Here is a 20,502-nt window from a genome sequence, read left to right as displayed (position 1 = left end):
GAGGACTCCACGAAAGCAGTGTCCATTGATTACCACTCTCTGTCTTCTCCCCCTCAACCATCCTTTTATCCATTGTAGCAACTTGCCCTTAATGCCATACTGCTCCAATTTGTACAGTTGTCTTCCATGTGCAACAGTATCAAAAGCATTCCTGAAATCCAAGTATATGATATCAAAATTATTTTTTGCATGCAGTTCCTTTGTGACCACATCACAGTATCCAATCAAATTTGTCAGACAAGACTTCCCCTTAACGAATGCACTGCAATCTTGTCTAGATGATTCAGCAATACTTCTTTAACCAGTGACTCCATTATTTTCCCAAGAACAGAAGTTAAACTAACAGGTCTGTAATTACTCGTTTCACCCTTTAATCCCCCTTTGTGAATTGTGGATACATTTACCGATCTCCAGATCATGGAGACCTCCCCTGAGTCCAAGAATGCTATCATAATTATGGCTAAGAGTTTGCTTACTTCCTTTGCTGCCTCCTTTAATATAAATGGATAGATCCCATCCACCCCAGGTACCTTATGTTCAGTTTCAACAATTTCTCCTTCACTTTGTTCTCAGTTATTACAAAATCATTTAGCTACCTGTTTGAGTTTAATAAGCTTCTATCCTCCATTTCCCCACAGAATTCCTCGTGTGAACGTAGTTGCAGAATACTCGTTCAGTTTGTCAGCTACTGAGCAGGATCATTAACACTCGAACAGTCAATATCAAGTGGAACAATCCGATCGATTCATCCCCCTTCCTTCTAGAGTTTATATAAGTAAAGAAGTCTGTGTTTTTCTTTGCAAAAATATGTCACAGGATGGTGTGTGTATGAATATAAAGTCCTTTCCCACTTTTAAGAATTAAGAACTCAAACTATATAGGTCATATGGAATTTTTTTTTTTTATATTGTAATCAGTATATTGGATTTTTTTTAAACAATAATAAAACAAATAGTTAGAAATTTGACAATCAGGGTTGGCAAAGTAATTTATTCATGCCAATAAACAAATCAGCTTTTGCATTTATTATAAGAAGGCATGACCAGGACCCAGGTCCGCTGTGACCCTATGTGCCGCCAGTATGCGAAATCAAATTTTCCGCTCAAAAATATTTGGATTAAAAAATAAAATAATGCGTAAATAATTATTAATTTATTGATAAAGAAAAGAATTACAACATATAATATAAAGAAATAACAAACAAAAATAATAAAATCATTCTGAAAATAAACTTTAAATTCTAAATCATAGTAATTGTACAATAATAAAATAAAAGGAAAATTATACAAATTTGTTTCCTTGATTTAAGAGATGCAAATTTATTATTTAATATATGTTTATTTGTTCAAAAGATCTTTTTCTATTGAAATTATAGCCAAATTAGAGCCGTTGTTGAGACATTGTCGACATAAATGATTTTTGATTAATTTTAATTTTGAAAAATTCTGTTCACCCGAGGCAAGTGAAACCCGTAAAGTTAGAAAAATTCATAATGCAACTGCTACATTTGAAAAAATATCTATAAAATTGTTTTTAAAAAATGTTGTAACACTTCAAATGGAGTATATAAATTTATATTCAATAAATTTGAAGTACTCTAAGTTCTTCAGATAATGCTAAACCATCAATATCAGACTCATTATGATCAATGTCATTTAACTTAATATGTAAATCTTTGCAATGATTTAATAAATCGTCATCTGACCATTTTTTTTATTTGAAAATATTTTAAATATTTCTACATGTTCTTTCATATTTGTAAACCTTTCAGTTAACAAGAAAATTGTTGTCCATAATTTGAAAGAAAAAATTAATTTTGAAATTTTGTTGCGTATCCTGAATGGCTTCATCTCTACTTTTCATAATTGAAATGGTGTTTTTCAATCTTTCCTTACAGTGCTTAATTCTGGAAATGAAGCTTTAGTGCCAATGATAGCAGCCATATTATTAGCCAAATTGAGGGGAAGAGTTGCTTCTTGATTGTATCCTCTCAACAATGAAGTTTGGTGGAGGCTCCTTTCATGGTTTGACTTGTGCCCATTAGTCATTATCGACAAAACCAAGAATGCTGTGCAATACCAGAACACCCTGAACAATTATGCACTTTTGACATTATGGCAATGCTTCGGAGAAGGCCCATACCTGTATCAGCAAGACAACACGCCATACCATACTGCTGGGGTCGTAACAGAGTGGTTTGAGGACATGGGTATGGAAAAGTTGAATTGGCCAGCCCAGAGTCCTGATCCGAACCGTATCGAGCATCTTTGGGATGTATTGGATCGTCAGGTACTTGCAGGTGGAGATAGCCCAAAGAACAAGGCCGAACTGGTGGCTGCGTTAAAGGCCGAGTGTAGGAACATATCACCTGACATTTATAAAAAGCTCTTTGTTGCCAAGATCAAAGGCCGTCATAAAAGCAAAAGGTTTCAGCACAAAATATTAAATGACACCATAAAAGCTTTTGTTTTTTTTTGTCTAAAGGCAGGTGTCCGGATATTAATGGTAGGGCAGTGTATATCAGAATCCTTTTTTTTTTTTGAGCATTTTACTTATTTTATTTAAAATATCATGCCAAATTATAATTGAACAAATAAACTTATAAAATGTTATTTTTAAGGTTATTGATTTAGCATGATTCCTTGAATCCATATTTTTATTTTCAGCTTCAGTGATCTTAGCAAAATACTAGAAATGACTAGCTTTGCTAGGCATTTCTAGTTGAATATGTTCTGCCATAATTGAATCAAATTTAGCAATTGTTTCAGAAAGTTTTAAAAAGTCGCCATTCTCATTTTCATATAAATCTTTTGAAGATCCCCTGAATGCTGTACATTGCCTTGCTAAAAATAGTATCATATATATTATTCTGGCTGAATTCCACAACACGGGTATCTCCATTGTGGGCGTGCCCAAAGAACGGAGTGATTGTCCGGTAGAGTTCTGCAATTGGCTGATAAATTTAACCCATTTTGTGTGTCTGATTTTTTGACTGGATGCAAATATGCTTCTGATTTTAGTGGGAAATGCGAAATTATCGTGTTGCTCTGCTGCTCTTGGTTATTGTGTGTTATTCCGTTTGAAAAAGGATGGATGTAAGACTGTTAAATGGTGTACAAGTATGAATTTGACAGCTTTTGAATACATGTGTTCAGTGTGAATGTTTGATGAAGTACACTTCATCAAACATGCGAGGACTGATCAGGTGAGGTTTTTTTTTTTGTTGTTGTTTTCAAGTTGTTTTTTGACAATTTGATGTTTTTCGCAGTAATTATATATGTATCAGTTGTTAGTATCAGGTTCTCTGTATATTAGTGAGGGTGTGGGAGCAGCAACCCCCAAGGAAAAAAAAACATTTCTGTTGACGTACTTGAGCAATTCTCATTGTTAATGCAAGTGAAATCGCCTAGTAATGTACAGAGGAGAAGAATGAGTGGTAGTGATTGTATGTGATGGTAATTTTTGTCCTTCCTTTTTTTCATTTTAGCTATGACATATTGTGATGTCACGTGACATCCCCCAGTAACATGCAGGCGAGGAGAGGGGAATAGCAGTGAGTGGGAGTTGGTTGCCTTCACATCCTATCTCTGCTTTCTTCCACTCTTTCTTGCCTAAGTACAGGGTTGTAGCCATGTTATAACCCTGTGAAATATAAATATGAAACACACAGTGCCGGACCAAGGCATTTCGGCACCCTGGGCAGAAAAGATTTTTTAGTGCCCTTTTCTAAGAATGTATATATTTTTTGCCTCATCGTTCTTCTGTTTATGGTGCTCCGGGCCTTCTGTTTATGGTGCTCCGGGCAAGAGCCCTGCTAGTCCATACACTGAACCAATCCAGCACTGAACACAGATCCAGATAATAAGAAAACTAATGCTAGTCTGCAATTTCATGTACTGAATTATTTGCCTGCCGTGTTGAATACTGATAAACGTTAACTAATCAGATGACCAGTGCGACTTCTGGGTATGTGTAACAGGCAGTTGGATAGGTTTTACGAGTACCACTAAGTGTGAGACTGAGAAATTCTCAGCTCTCGAGCAAATCTAATTAACTATTCTATCAATAAAACCATATCTTGGAATATTTAGGTTAAAATGTCAAAAACCGTATTCGATCGGAACCCACGATAATTAAGCAAGAGAAAAGAGAAACCCGTGGTTGTAGGGAACAAATACAAATGCTCCGGCTTCAGCAGAAATTCCTATCTCTCGATTGTGGACATGCGCTGCTGTGCGTCCGACGGGAAAAGATGAAATCAGAATTACTTAGGAGAAAACATGAAAGAGCCAATGACAGGGCAAGGATTGCAATAACAACAAGAAACTTGCATTCGCTTTTAATAGGAATTAATAATGTGGGTGGAAGGAGAGTAAGGTCCTTGGTTCCCATGTCAACAACAGCAAATGAAAGATGTTTATGATCATAGCGAAGCCCACATGACCGTGGGATGGTAACATCGGAGGGAATATGTGCATTCTTGGGTCACATCGTCTCTATGGTGTCAGTTCAGATAACGAAAAGAACAAAGTTTCCTTCCATTTTTTACAACTTCCTTTATTATTATCGGCAGGAGGTGAATAATCCTTTTATTTTTGCATAGATAATGAGAGGAGAATCTTTTGGGGAAAAGTAGAGCAAAGGCACGAGGTATATAAGAATATTGGAGGCCCAAAAAGGGGACAGTTAGCAGTTAGTCAGTTCGGCAGTGAAGTAGGCAATTTGGGACAGGCAAGATCAGGGAGGAACATAGGGAGAGACCTCGAGAGAGATGAGAGTTAAAAGAGCTATCCAGCAGAAAAGCTTCTTTCCAATTGTGTTTGCAGACATTGCTGACCGCAGGTCGAAAGATAAGAAGAATGGCTACCGGAGAAAAAGATCCGAAACGACAGGGCCACACCCAGGTTTCGCTGGAGAGAAGGAAGCCTCTTAACTGAATTCAGGAGCAAGTGATTTAACCGGTATGCCATTATTTCATTTGTGTGAATGTAAACCTCGAAAACAACATCAACAGATAACGTTTTAATGCTTCTTTCCTGATTTTCTTGAACTATTTGTTAATTTAATTACTATGTGGAATGACTATAATGCTATAACAAGCACCCAAAAGTTTTCCTAGAAAGTCGAATGCCCCCAATAGAGTGGTATAATCAAATATGGTCAAGCGCTGGTTTTCTAACAAAGATGAGAAAAGTATTGAGATAACAGGGCATAAATCTAGCCACTTCCATGTTTCCCTTTGCCTAAAATATGTAAAATACAAAAGGTGTTTATGAGCATTATGGACATTCGGCCTAGAGCAATCTACTGAACAACCAAAGGTAAGGAATGAAGAGTTTGTTTATATGATGGAATACAGAATTCTACGAAGGGCTAAATGTACTATTCATACCACTTTACTCACACCCTTGAGATTATTGTAACCTGATATATGGAATTGACACATGTACCGTATTTCCCCATCTATAAGATGCACCTTTTTTCGAAAAATTTGGGGTCTAAAAACTGGGTGCGTCTTATACAGTAACGTAGATTTTTATTATTTTTATTTTTTTACTTGCATTTCCCGCTTTTTCGCGTTTGTTGTCTTTGCGCTCGTTGTTTCGCACTTGTTACCGGTATATTAGGTTACGTTTTTCCCCGTTCTGCCCAGAAATGGCTCAGAAAAGATTTTCGTACAGTGCTGAATTCAAGTTACAAGTGATCCAATTTGCAAAAGTGAATGGAAATCGTGCTGCTGAACGTAAGTTTGGTCCACCTCCAACTGAGAAAACAATCCGAGACTGGTTTCGGAAAGAAGAAACCCTACTGAAAACACCACGGCAGAAAAAGGCCATGAGAGGCAAGTCAGCAAAATTGCCTGATTTAGAGAGGGGAATTGAAGATATGGATTGAGGAGAAGAGGGCAATTGGAATTCTTGTATCCACAAAGATGGTTCAGCATGAGGCAAGAAGAATTGCTGAAAAAAAAGTTACTGATTTCACAGGAGCACACAATTGGTGCTTCAGGTTCATGAAACAGAATGGACTAGGTATGCGTACACGTACCAGACTTGCCCAAAAGATGCCTGAAAGCTATGAGCAGAAGGTCCTTGAATTTCATCATTTTGTCATTCAATGTTGGAAGACACATCAGTTTGAGTTGGGACAGATTGCAAATATGGACAAAGTCCCCCTTCAATTTGATGTCCCAAGTAACAGAACTGTTGATAAGAAGGGGGTGAAAACTGTAACTGTGAAGACAAGTGGACATGAAAAGAGCCATTATACAGTTGTTCTAGCTTGTTGCGCCGACTGAACCAAGCTGCCTCCTATGCTGATTTTCAAATGCAAAACAATGCCAAAAGAAGACATTCCTTGAGGAGTGATTGTCCACGTTCATGACAAGGGTTGGATGGGATGAAGATCTAGTTAGAGAAAGTTTGGAGCAGGAGACCAGATGGGCTCTTATGCAAACCTGCCCTATTGGTGCTTGATCAGTTCAGGGCACACATAACAAAAAATATAAAGAAGATTGCTGCAGAGCAAAAAACAAAACTTGCCATCATACATGGAGGCTTGACATCCCAGCTCAAACCACTTGATGTCAGCATTAAACCCTTCAAAGCTACCATGAGAGACGAATGGAACCAATGGAAGAAGTCTTCTGGGGACAATTTGACACCAGCAGGAAGAGTGAAGAAACCAACTATAGGAGAAGTTTGTACCTGGGTGAAAAGATCCTGGGATGATATTGAGATTGTTGTCAAGTCATTTAAGAAGTGTGGCTTTTCAAATGCCATAGATGGAACTGAGGACGAGGCAATATATGAAGACAGTGATGAGTTGTATGAATTTTATGATGAATAAAACTTGAGTTCAATAACTTTATGTAATACATTTTTTTATAAAATTTTGGGCTCCAAAATTAAGGTGCATCTTATACATGGGAAAATATGGTATGTCACATTTATACAAATTACCCACACAGAATGCAAGTTTTGTGTACCTGTTTCCTTTGTTATAATAAATGTGTTACATTATGTCTCTCTTTTTCTGTCAATATTCTAATACACCAGTAGAAACAAGTACGAATCATTAAAGGGTTAAAAAGCGGGGATTGGGGCGGCGCTCAGCGATCACCCGAATCTTAAATCACAACGCGAATCCAATGCTGCAGCTCCAAGTGTTATAGAGCCCCTGAGAGCCGAGGGCACGGATTTGTCCTAAGAGATTGAAGGTTAGAGCGACATAGACCAAAAAGGGGCGTCGCCTCAAAGGAAGGCGAGAAACAAGATGATGCTGTGAAGACAAACAAGCAAGCCCCCCCCCACAAATTGGTGCTGTGACCAGGATGAAAAATCAGTAATTTTCGGGGAATTAAACAAAGATTAAAGTACTAATTCCCTGATCACAAGATTGTTTACATGATCCAAGATAAAATGAAGGTTTAAAGTGCAGAAAGTAGAAATATATAAAAAATGGTTGTGGGGTCTTGGGAATGTTGGTAGAGTGAAAGATTATATTATTTCCTATATTCAATAACAATGCATTGTAGGTATTATTGTTTTATTATTGTTGGTATTATTGTTTGAGTATGCACAGCAAGTAGTAGCAATTTTCTCATAAACCTAGTAGCTTAGTCTAGGCACAATTAACCAAAAGAAAAATGGTAGGAAAATTTAGGTTGCTGCTTATTGCTAGCATCAGTATTTTTTATTATGCCTTTAATTGTTGTTAGTGTAGATATATATGTTTTGAGAACTTCAAAAGATAAATTTATTGTGTGAAAATGTTACTATTATAGTTTAAAATACTTGTCTTTATGTATTGAAATATAAAAGTGGTCTATTTAAATGTGACGGACTATACTTTAGATTCAGGGTTACCATTTGAACAAATAACACTAAAATAAAAACATTACACAGAACATGGAGGACCAGAATATAGATGGTGCGAGTTTGGCCACATCAGAGACATTGTTTCCAACACAACCGGAGCCACCTCAAGAACAAGGGTTCACCCGGCTTTGATTGTGGGTTACCTAAACCTAATCTATCTAGGCAAAGATGATGAACCCCGTGTGTTCTTGTTTTTAGAATCTGTAGAAGAAATATCTGAAATTGCAAATTGGACAGATCGTAAAAAATTGGCAGTAATTAGGTCTAGACTCCGAGGGGTAGCAGCAGAATCTTTCTCACATTCGCTCAAGTTAAGGGTAGAGAAAAATTATGAATGCTTTAAAGAAGCCTTTGTCAAGTGCTTCGAGCGACCAATTCCTTTAATATCGCAATTACAATAGTACAGCTAAACAAGAGTCAGGGAAAGTTGTAATACAGTTTGGGACACACCTTAGGAATTTGTGCAGGGCTGCATTCAAAACTCATAATGAAACATGAGAAGTATCAGTATTAAGAGATCAGACTTTATTGGCCCAGTTTATAAACGGGCTAAATGCCAAATTAAAGAGATTAGTATTGAGCCAGAATCCAACTACCTTTCAACAGGTTCTGGAAGTGGCGATAAGAGAGGAGGAAAATGGTAAGTAAACACACGTAATCCAACATGTTACTATTAATTTGGCAGATAGTATCCATAACCAATGTAAACAGACGGTGACTCCCATGCAGGAGCAAATCTTTTCTTTACAGCAGTCCCTCGATCATTTGTCAACTGAAAATGTCAATTTGAATGCTTTGGAAAAGCACTTTCCTTCTCTTGATAGTAAATTTCAAAATTATGTGATGGGAATAGATCAGCAATTACAAGAAATAAGACATGATCAACACAAAGCTCATTCTTGTCACACGTGACTGCCTGAAGTTAGTCAACACACAGCTGGTAGACCAATATTGGGGAGCGCTCCATAGAGAGGTATAGCAGGCAGGGAGACACTCATGGTCCAAGAATATCACATGACCTTGGTCACAGCAGGGGGCAAGTGTTGTTTCAAAGACTGGAAAGCAGGGAAGGGAGCGATTATTTGGCAGGAAGAGGTGCACTTTTACGCTAAGGTGAGGTCACTTTTATTGGCATAGAAGTGGGTAGAAATGTACCTCCCTCCCCAACAGTTGGGAGGCACTTTAATAGAGTCAATAATCGTGTTCCAGCCAGACTAAATGCAAGTACTTTCAACAAAAGACCTAGGAAAATGTTACCTGGTAGAAATGCAGAATTTAGACAACCTAGAGGGGCAAACCTGAGACAAGTAAATCACATGGGGATCTCTCCCCGTTGGCAGTTTAGGGATAGGTCAAGCTGACGTTATCTGCTGCGAACATGGTATGTTCGCAGCAGATAACGATACAGACTTACCATCGGTAGAAGGGTTAATACAAGGAATAAAAACAAGGTTTCTGATTGATAGTGAAACATCAATTACCCTCATTGGCACAGAAATTTTTAATAAAATCAAACATGATAGATCTTTAAAGCAGAAGCCTCCAGATTTTAATGTTTGTGGGATCGCTGGAAATGTGCCTCTCAACAGAAAAATTACTGTAGAGTTAACTTTGGATGGGAAAGCATTCACAGTTGATGCTTTTGTGGCCCTAGATAGGCTAAGTCCGCGATACGAACTAATTTTAGGTTCTGACGTGTTACAGAGATTTTCGTTTATACTAGACACAAGGAAAAGAATTTTAAAATCACTACCACTTGGGATTTGCATAAGAGAAATGGGGATGAGAATGGATTACGGGTGACCAAAAGGCCTGTGTTGGAAAAACACATTATTCCACCTAACACCGAAACGGTCTTGACTGTTCAGTGTGCAAACATTCCATCCAGAACAGTTGGTTCTTGTTCAACCCAATTTCAATCTGGGTAGCAATAAACTGGCAATTGGGAACTCTTTAGACAAGTTGTCCAGAGACAGAAAGGTTACAATTTTGGTAGCTAACACGTCATCTGAGCCTTTGCACCTCACAGCGGGAATGGCAGCAAAAATTGAACATATTAATATGCAAGAGATTAATTTTGCAGGTGAACGAAGGAGGGTTGAAAAGTCATCTCCTGTGACAATCGAAGTTCTGGATAATTTGACTGTTAATGAATGCCAAGAACTGGTTAAGCTATTAGATAGGTACAGAGATGTGTTTGCCAAATCACCTGGCCAATTGGGTCGATCCATCATAGTGCAACACAGAATAAAATTACAAGACAGTGTCCCAATCAAGCAAATGGCTTATCGCATGCCTTGAGGACCAGATCAGGTTGGTGAATTGCTGGGCGCCGGTATAATTACACCAAGTGTCTCACCATATTCAGCTCCCATAGTAAGGCTGAAGAAACGAGATGGTTCACTTCGTATGTGCATTGACTTCCGTCATCTTAATGCCAAAACTGTTGCAGATAACTTTCATATACCACAGATAACTGAAATTTTGGATATTCTGGGAAAAGTTTGTTACTATAGCACTCTGAACCTTCAATCAGTGTTCTGGCAGATTCCTGTCCACCCTGCAGACAGAAAACAGCTTTTACAACTAGCCATGCCTTATATTAGTTCAGAAGGTTGCCGTTCAGGTTAAAAAATAGTCCATCAACGTTCGTGAGGGCCATATCTATTGTCCTAAGAAAAGAATCCATCTTTTGCTATCTAGATGATATTATCATCGCAAGTGCGATGATAATATCATCTAGATAGCATCATAACCTCAAAATGCACCTGCAGAGGCTACAGACTGTCTTCCAATGCTTGAGACAATATGATCTTAAGCTCAAGCCATCCAAATGTGAATTCTTGAAGCAGGAGATAACTTATCTTGGGCATTGAGTCAGTTCAGACGGAGTCCTTACGGATCCTGAGAATGTGGCGGCCATCATAAACTGCTTGCCAACTAAGACTGTCAAACAAGTGAGAAAGTTCTTAGGGATGACTGGATTTTATAGAAAGTTCATTAAAGACTATGCAGAAGTATCTCGTCCATTAACCAACCTCACGAAGAAAGATGCACCTTTTGTTTGGAATGAAATGACAGTCAATGTTTGAAAAACTAAAAACAGCACTGATATCAGAACCATTATTAATTTATCCAGAGTTCTCACAGCCTTTCTATTTGTCCACGGACACATCTCAGTATGCGATTGTGGGGATTTTGGAACAGCAGTCACAAAATGGCTCCAGGCAGCTAACTGCATACACAAGCAGATTGCTAAAGCAGGCTGAGAAATCGTATAGTACTGCTGAAAAGGAGAGCTTGGCTGTTGTGTATTCGATCTCACAATTCAGAGCTTACTTATATGCAAGAAAGTTTGTCATAATCTCAGACAACGCAGCATTGAAGTATCTACTGCAATTGAAGAACCCAACAACCTCGATGGAATTTGATGCTGCAAGATTATTTCTCAGTGGAATATCGTCTGGGTCATCTGCACTAGAGGAGGAGGAGCCAAGGCCTAAGTCACGCAGGAGAAATGTTACGAAGACAGTTGCACCATTATCAACTGAAATCACACTAGAAGCATTAGTGATGCCGAAAAATACCACTAAAGATCTGATGAGATCTTTAGTGGTATTTTTTTTAAAGAAGCCTTTGTCAAGTGCTTCGAGCGACCAATTCCTTTAATATCGCAATTACAATAGTACAGCTAAACAAGAGTTTAGCTTCGTTAGAGGGAAGATGACAAATTGAATCCTTTAATCACAAAATGGAGGATAATACTCAATCTTCAGTGAAGATTCCAGATTCATACTATCTGAACGATGGAATACTATATCATTACACTCTTCCTGATACAAAATCTACTAGAGAGGGGCCTCCAGAACAATTAGTTGTGCCACATGCACTAAAATCCGAAATCACGAGTGCATGTCACTATCTCCCTCAGAGTGGTCATCTAGTATTCAACAAAATGTTACAAAGAGTTCGGAAAGATTTCTTTTGGGTGAATGTGTATATTGACATCGAAAATTATGTGCACATCTGTGCTTCATGTTTGCAGAGAAGGGGATATAATCCTAAAGCAAAGGCAAACCTGATGCAAGTTCCTGCTGAGTCAACACCTTGGTACAGAGTATGGACATCCTTTTGCCATTATCCACCAGTTTAGATGGGGATAAATACCTTCTAGTAGTGGTTGATTGCTTCACGAGATACGCATTAGTGATTACCCTTGAAAATACAAAAAGCTGAAGAGGTAGCAACTGCATTTATCAATTTTGTTGTGGCAAGACATGGAATTCCACAAGTCCTATTAACAGACTGTGGTAGTAATTTTTGCAGCCAGTTAATGAAAAATATTTACGAACGTCTTGGAATTAAGAAGCTTTAAACAACTGCATTCTATCCCCAATGTAATGCTAAAGTAGAATGCGTAAATAAAACACTGGCAGCAATACTCTCACATGTGGTCAACACCACACAGTCAGACTGGCATATCTGTTGTACCACTAGCAGTTGCAGCTTATTACTCTGCTCTTCACTCATCTACACAGGAAACGCCGAACTATTTGTTATACGGCCGAGATGTAACCCTAGCTCAACGCATTTGGACGTCACCAGTCCAAGCAACGGATGCTTCCTTAGAACATTATTCCGAACAAATGGTAGCAAGAATGCAACGTACGTATGATTTAGTTCAACAACATCTTCAAGAAGCAGCAGAAAGTCAAGAGCATTACTGCTCCACAAAAGCTGTGGATAAGCAAATTAGGGTAGGCAGTGTTGTATACTTGTATACGCTGAAAGTTAGACCAGGTCAAACACGTAAGCTGGCACGTCAAAGTACTGGACCTTATAGAGTGATAGCTCAGACATCTCCCATAAATTTTTGAATACAAAATATCTATCGGCCCAGAGATAAACAATTGGTTCATGTAGATAGACTTACTAAAGTGATGGATCATAGACCATTTCCAGAACTACACATGGAAGTCGATACACCTCCAGATTCAACCTTTGAACACACTAAGCTGAAAGAGATATACGAGGAAGCTTGTTTGTTTGTTATTTGGTTTTTATGAGCAATAGCAACTAAGGCCATATTGCTCCCGGATATGTGGTGGTCATTCCCTGATCTTTCCACATCCTCCGTATTTGGTGGCAACGGGCTCGAACCCAGGTCTAATCAAGAAGCGTGTGCTACGCACTGCTGCTCCTTCCTACCTGGCTACGGAGGCACCACTTATGAGGAAGCAGAAGCCGAAGAGGAGCAATGGGATGAATCAATTGATACTTCATTTATGATCCCAAGTCTTCCTGTCTCCATACCATTAAAATATTTACCAAACAGGGGACATAAATTGCAGTCAGAAGTAAAACAGGATGAACAGATAGCGTTACAGGAGGATAGAAAAGAGAAAGGTCGATCGCAGGCAACGCATCATTATAATCTGCGTAGCCGAAGCTGTATACGCCCCAATCGGCAATTGATAGTGAAGCACAGTCTTCACCTTCACAAACTGATGCAGAGGAAGGGGCAGAAACACCAACCCCACACGCAGATAACCTCAGATTATTGGAAAGATTTGTGGATTGGGTCACAGCTCCTGATAACGAACAAATGCAGGAGACCTCAGAATGGAATTTGGCTAATGTCGGATATGATCTTGTTTTAAGGCTAACTGATGTGTTAAAATAAGCTATTGATTGATATCCAAGAGTAACTGTTTTCCTGTTGTGTTTTGTCCACATAGGCACTGGGCACAGCAAAGGGACTCGAAATGAAGAATCAAGTTCGCTCCTAATCATGATGTATTTGATGTGAGACAGCTCCACTCATGCTAATGTAGGGATCTGCAGAGTGAAGCATGGAACATCAGTGTGAAACGCTGAGCCCTACACCGGCAATACTGGAAGTGATTCCAGTTAATAGCTGTGTTAAGAATAATTGTCATGATTGTGTGAAAGTGGGAATCCATGCTCCTTCTACCTAACTATACTTTGGTACAGCCTAAGCACTTCATTTTAAAACAGGCACTGAGAGAGAATGGTACCTCAATTATGTACCAGTGTAAGAGAGGAAATGAGCCTTGCGAGTGCACAAGGAGTAGGAAATTTAGAATATTGCTTTGAAGCAAGATGTGATCAGTTATCCGCTTGCACATGCCAAAGGCTTGCAGCAGAAACATATTGATTAGCAGAGATAGTGTCGCAGGTTATAAGAAATCCTCTGATCATCTCTTATAAGATTTGCAGAGATAGTGTCGCAGGTTATAAGAAATCCTCTGATCATCTCTTATAAGATTTGCATAGCACCATTGGAGAAAAAATAAATCATATTAGACATGAAAGACATTTATTATCTGATGAGTTAGCTCACTTTGAAGAGTTTACAGATTAAAAGTTTACAGATTCTATTTTTACCTTGTCACATAAGGGCAATGATTCCATAAGCAAAATCTATGGACAATGCGACAAGTTGTTAGGTCTTCCGTGGGAACAAGGAACGTTCCCGGTGCAAAAGTTTGATTCGAGGATTAGAGTTAACACCCGTCCATATGATTACATTTTTGCCAAAAGAAATAAGGCGGCGGCTTGGCTGAAAAATTTTCTTGGTGTGAAGGCAATCGTAGCACTGAACACAGATCCAGATAATAAGAAAACTAATTTAAGTCTGCAATTTCATGTACTGAATTTATTTCAAATGAATTATTTTCCTGCCGTGTTGAATACTGATAAACGTTAACTAATCAGAGGACCAGCGCGACTTCTGGGTATGTGTAACAGGCAGTTGGATAGGTTTTACGAGTATCACTAAGTGTGAGACAGAGAAATTCTCAGCGACGACCGCCGCAAATAAAATTAAATGGGAGACAGTTGACTATGGTTTCTGAAACAAAATACTTAGTAGTGCCGTGATTTGTCTTTAAATTTTCTCCTTCAAAGCAAATCACGCGAGGTTGCCTTCAGGGCTCTGTATTAGGTCCTTCCATTTGGAATTTGGTGCTACAGAACTGGCTGGTTCGACCACAAGTAAATTGTCACGTGATAGCTTTTGCTGATGATGTCACATTAATTGTGACAGGTCGATCACAACACGATTTGGAGAAAAATGCAAACTGTAATAAATGATATTAATAGCTGGGCACAAGGATTTAAGCTTACTATTAGCCCACAAAAGACCAAAATGATGCTTTTTAAAACAAAACTTGATTTGGGACGACCGCTGCAAATAAAATTAAATTAATTTTAATTAAAATTAAAATTAAAAAATAAAATCTAATTAACTATTCTATCAAAGACAGTTGACTATGGTTTCTGAAACTAAATACTTGGGGCTCATTATTGATCACAAGTTGTCTTATTATGCGCATATTAACACATCTACATAGCAAGATCAGGAAATTTGCCGATTATATTATAAGAGTATCAAGAGGAGATTGGGGTGTGTCCAATAAAACTTTATTTTTATATTATAAAATGGTGTTTCTGCCTATGGTTACGTATGCAGCGGGAGTTTGGGCTCACAGAGTGGCTCTTGTTAGATTTCAGGCTAAATTAAACTCACTACAAAGAACAATGCTTCTCAGTATATTAAGGGTATGTAGAACTGTAGCTACGACTGCACTTCAAGTGATGGCTGGGGCAGTCCTCTTGGATTTGTTTGTGGCTTATCGAGGGCTGTGCTATGGCATTAAGAAGAAAATATCTATTAGACTTGTTGGCATAGAAGTTGACATAAATTCTGACATTAAAAGGGAGAAGAAAAGATGTTTAAATGAGATTGTTAACTTGTGGCAAACAATTTGGGACACTGTATCTTCTGGTCGAGTGACAAAGAAATTTATTCTGGATGTTACCTTTTTAAGTGACAGAACAGTTCGAAGCTGGTTTACACCAAGTTTACAAACATCATTTTTAGTAACAGGTCACGGCTCGATGAAAGCAAAATTATTTCAGTTCGGACTTTCGGATATAGATCTCTGTTTTTGTGGTGAGGTTGAAAGTTGGCACCATATATTATGTGTGTACAATTTATGATAATGTCAGGGAAATAATCAGGGAAATCATTGCTGAAAATGAGTTAGGTCGGGAAGAGGTGTTCTTATCTAATAGGAGTGTATTTCAATTATTCCAGGATTTTGCAAAGGGAGCCTTTGAACTGAGGAAACGCCTGTTAAACAGTTGAACCAAAATAGTGTGTTCAAAACATTACTGAAGTGTGTCCAGAATGCCCAAGAGACTAATGGTGATGATGAGGAGGATTTTTTTTTTTTTATTATTTTATTTATATATATATATATATATATATATATATATATATTTTTTTTTTTTTTTTAAGCTCTGGATTGGGCCCCCAGAGGTTTGTTTTTTTTTTTTTTTTTTTTAAGTGTTGTCTCATAACCTGAGACCTTATGCGTCCCATCTACTGGAACTGGCCCACCTTCCCGTGGTGTGGACGAGTATCTAGAAGCAGCCTTCCTGGTGATAGCTGCTTCTGGGTAGCCAAGAGGTCAACATAACACAACAACATAACATGCATTAAACTACACGAACATTGCACTATTACACGCTGGCCTGTTTTGCAGAGTCTGTTCAATGTACAAAGAAACGAGGTGGATTTGAACGGACATTCTAGGAGCCACCCTACCTATACACACACATGTACTGAATTTATTTCAAATGAATTATTTGCCTGCCGTGTTGAATACTGATAAACGTTAACTAATCAGATGACCAGTGCGACTTCTGGGTATGTGTAACAGGCAGTTGGATAGGTTTTACGAGTACCACTAAGTGTGAGACTGAGAAATTCTCAGCTCTCGAGCAAATCTAATTAACTATTCTATCAATAAAACCATATCTTGGGATAGGTTAAAATGTCAAAAACCGTATTCGATCGGAACCCACGATAATTAAGCAAGAGAAAAGAGAAACCCGTGGTTGTAGGGAACAAATACAAATGCTCCGGCTTCAGCGGAAATTCCTACCTCTCAATTGTGGACATGCACTACGATGCGTCTGACAAGGGAGAAGGCGAAATCGGAATTACTTAGGAGAAAACATGAAAGAGCTACTGAGAGGACAAAGATTGCAATAACCACCAGAAACTTGCATTTGCTTTTAATAGGGATTAATAACGTGGGTGGAAGGAGAGTAAGGTCCTGGGTTCCCATGTCAACAACAGCAAATAAAAAGAGGTTTATGATCATAGTGATGCACACATGACCGTGGGACGGTTACCAAAGATGGTAACATCAGAGGGAATATGTGCATTCTTGGGTCACTTCGTCTCTATGACATAAGTTCAGATAACGAAAAGAACAAAGTTTCCTTCCATTTTTACAAATTTATTACCATCGGTAGGAAGTGAATAATCCTTTTATTTTAGCATAGCCAATGAAACGAGAATCTTTTGGGGAAAGGTACAGCAAAGGTGCGAGGTATATAAGAGTATTGGGGGTCCAAAGGGGGGGCAGATGGGCAGTGAAGTAGGCGGTTGGAGACAGAGGCAAGATCAGGGAGGAGCAGAGGGAGAGACCTCGAGAGAGCTGAGAGTTATCCAGCAGAAAAGGTTTTTTCCAATTGTGTTTCCAGAGAGTTCGCATACAACATTGTTGACCGCAGGTCGAAAGAGGAGGACTACCAGAGAAAAAGATCTGAAACGACAGAGGACCACACCCAGATTTTGCTGGAGAGAAGGAAGCCTCTTAACTGAATTCAAGAGCAAGTGATTTAACTGGTAAGCCATTGTTTCATTTGTGTGAATGTAAACCTCAAAAACAACATCAACAGATAACATTTCAATGCTTCTTTCCTGAACTATTTGTTAATTAAATTACAGTAGATTCTGGTTATTTGGGCCACCGGTTAATCGGGGCAGCCGTTTATTTGGGGCAAATCTTAAAAAACAGAACTCGATCGAGAAAATAGCCAGAGTTTACTTCACTTAATTGGGACAACATGCCATTTAATCAGGGCAGGAGACCACAGCACTGGAGATTACCCTAAGATTGTCTCTGACGTGGTTCGGTTGGATTTCTGGAGGTCACAACCATAAATCAGTAAAAACAATTAACAGTCACCTGTTTACTGGGCTTTTCTGTTAGTGAAATGTATCATAAACTGATAGTAAACTCGATCTTATTGAATTTGCGATAATACTGACAGCTGGAATTCTGTGGGTTATTATGGTAAAATGTGTTTACACTTCCGTGGAATCTTTAATCATATAAAAAAAATTAATTTTCAGAATCTTCTCTTCATTCCTATTTTTAAAGCTTTGTAACTTTTACTCCGTTCTCACTTGTGCATGTCGTGTTACTTGCAATTTGTGTGTGCTGTTTTCTTTGTTATTGATTGCTTATCTTTTTACTGTTTTAAGTTTTAACCCCCACCCACATGTCAGTGAACAGAAATAGTTAGTATGTACATATTAATTATTCTGATTATCACGTATCATTTAATTTTTTAATTGGTAAGGTAATAAAGGGTAAATTTGTGCTTAATATATCTTTACTTTTATAGCCTGTGGATAATATTCCTCCTATTTTCGCTTATTAGAATCGCTGTTTAATAAATAAAATTCAATTCACAAACGTGATCACAATGACCGGCGCTTACTACACATCGTATAGCGAACAGTACTTTACTATGGTGAGTCCATCATAACATGGTTTGATTGTACAGTGAACCAATTGTAAAGCGAGGGTCCATTGTAATTTACGTGAAACTTCGGGTAATTGGGGCAGCCGCTTAATCGGGCCAAAATGCACTAGGCCCGATGTGTCCCAAATAATCAGAATCAACTGTACTACGTGGAATAACTATAATGCTACAACAAGTACCCAAAAGTTTTCCTAGAAAGTCGAATGCCCCCAATAGAGTGATATAATCAAGTATGGTCAAGTGCTGGTTTTCTCACAATGAAGTCAATTGCTGGTTTTCTAATGATGTTATCTCTTAAAAGTATTAAGAGATAACAGGGCATAAAACTAGCCACCCCCCATGTTTCCCTTTGCCTAAAATATGTAAAATACAAAAGTTGTTTATGAGCACTATAGACATTCAGCCTAGAGCAATCTAGTGAATGACCAAAGGTAAGGAATGAAGAGTTTGTTTATAAGATGGAATACAAAATTCTATGAAGGGCTAAATGTACTATTCTTACCACTTGAGATTATTGTAACCTGATATATGGAATTGATACATGTCTCATTTATGCAAATTACCCACACAGAATGCAAGTGTTATGTACCTGTTTCCATTGTTATAACAAATGTTGTGTTACATTGTGTCTCTCTCTTTCCCTCCGTCAATATTCTAATACACCAGTAGAATCAAGTACGAACCAGTAAAGGGTTAAAAAGCGGGGATTGGCGGCGACGCCTGGCGATCACCCCAATCTTAAATCACAACGCGAATCCAATGCTGCAGCTCCAGGTGTTTTACAGCCCCTGAGAGCCGAGGGCACAGATTTGTCCTAAGAGATTGATGGTTAGAGCGACATAGACGAAAAAGAGGCGTTGCCTGGAAGGAAGGGGAGAAACGAAATAGTGCTGTGAAGACAAACAAGCAAGCCCCCCCCACATAAGTTACAGAATGGTAATCCCTTTAACTCTTAATTTGTGCTTAGTAGCAGCACTAATTGTCTTAATTGCTAGAAGGCCAGAGGCGTGAATTGCTAATGCGTTCCCAATTAAGTCTCTCGTAATCTGTTTGTTATATGGAAATTTTCCTTTCTACGGAAACTATATTAAATGTAATTACCAAGGGGAATTTTAAAAAAAATCACTAAATAGAAAATTTCATTTTAAAGAAGTTCGTTAAACAGAGGTCCGACTTGTATATGTCAAAAAGATTTTTGGCGCCCTCCTGAACTGCCACCCATAGGCGATGCTTACCTCGCCTACGCACTTGCGGCGGCCCTGCGAGGACGAGAAAATTTGAGAGTTCACCTCATTGTCAAGATAAATGACTTCAGAAAGTAGCCCTAACTTAAATAAGCAAGTCCATACATTTAAAATTCCATTAATGCTAAATGCCACTCCCTAGGCCGCAGCCTATCCGTGGCTATCAGCTGCAGTGTTGTGCAGCTGATACATTTTTGTTTTTGAACTTTCAATTTGACCACTAGGCCCCAAGTGAAGAAAACCACGATAAGCTGTTCTTAACAGTGACAATTTATATGTCAACCCATGTCCAGTAATGAGGCTTGTGGCATGAAAACCAAATTGAAGCCATGATTTTAACTTTGGATTGATAATTTTATTATTGGGGAAAAACATAAAGGTCTGATGGCCTTTTTCTGCATTTTCCCAATCGTCTTGCCACATGTCCATTATTTTCAAGACAATTCTTTTTTCTCGGATTTCAAATCAGCTTTAGAATAGTTCTTATTTTCCTCTGGGCAAGATGTTATGCCGAGAATAGTCCTTCTAATATTATGTTTTGTATAATATAATAATCCAGCCAGCAAAACCCGATGCTGAACAGGAAGCCTTCCAGAAATAATCTGCAGAGGAGACAGTCTGGCCTGCATGTGTCAACCCGAGAAGAGTGAACCTCTGAGCTGGAATCAAATATTTCTGTATTATAACGTTATTAATTCTGTGAATCCAAGCTCCACATGCATAGG

Source organism: Mastigoproctus giganteus, chromosome 6 (genome assembly GCF_048544385.1).
Source record: "Mastigoproctus giganteus isolate SK-2022 chromosome 6, ASM4854438v1, whole genome shotgun sequence".
NCBI classification, from domain to species: Eukaryota; Metazoa; Arthropoda; class Arachnida; order Uropygi; family Thelyphonidae; genus Mastigoproctus; species Mastigoproctus giganteus.
This window is presented reverse-complemented; position numbering follows the sequence as displayed.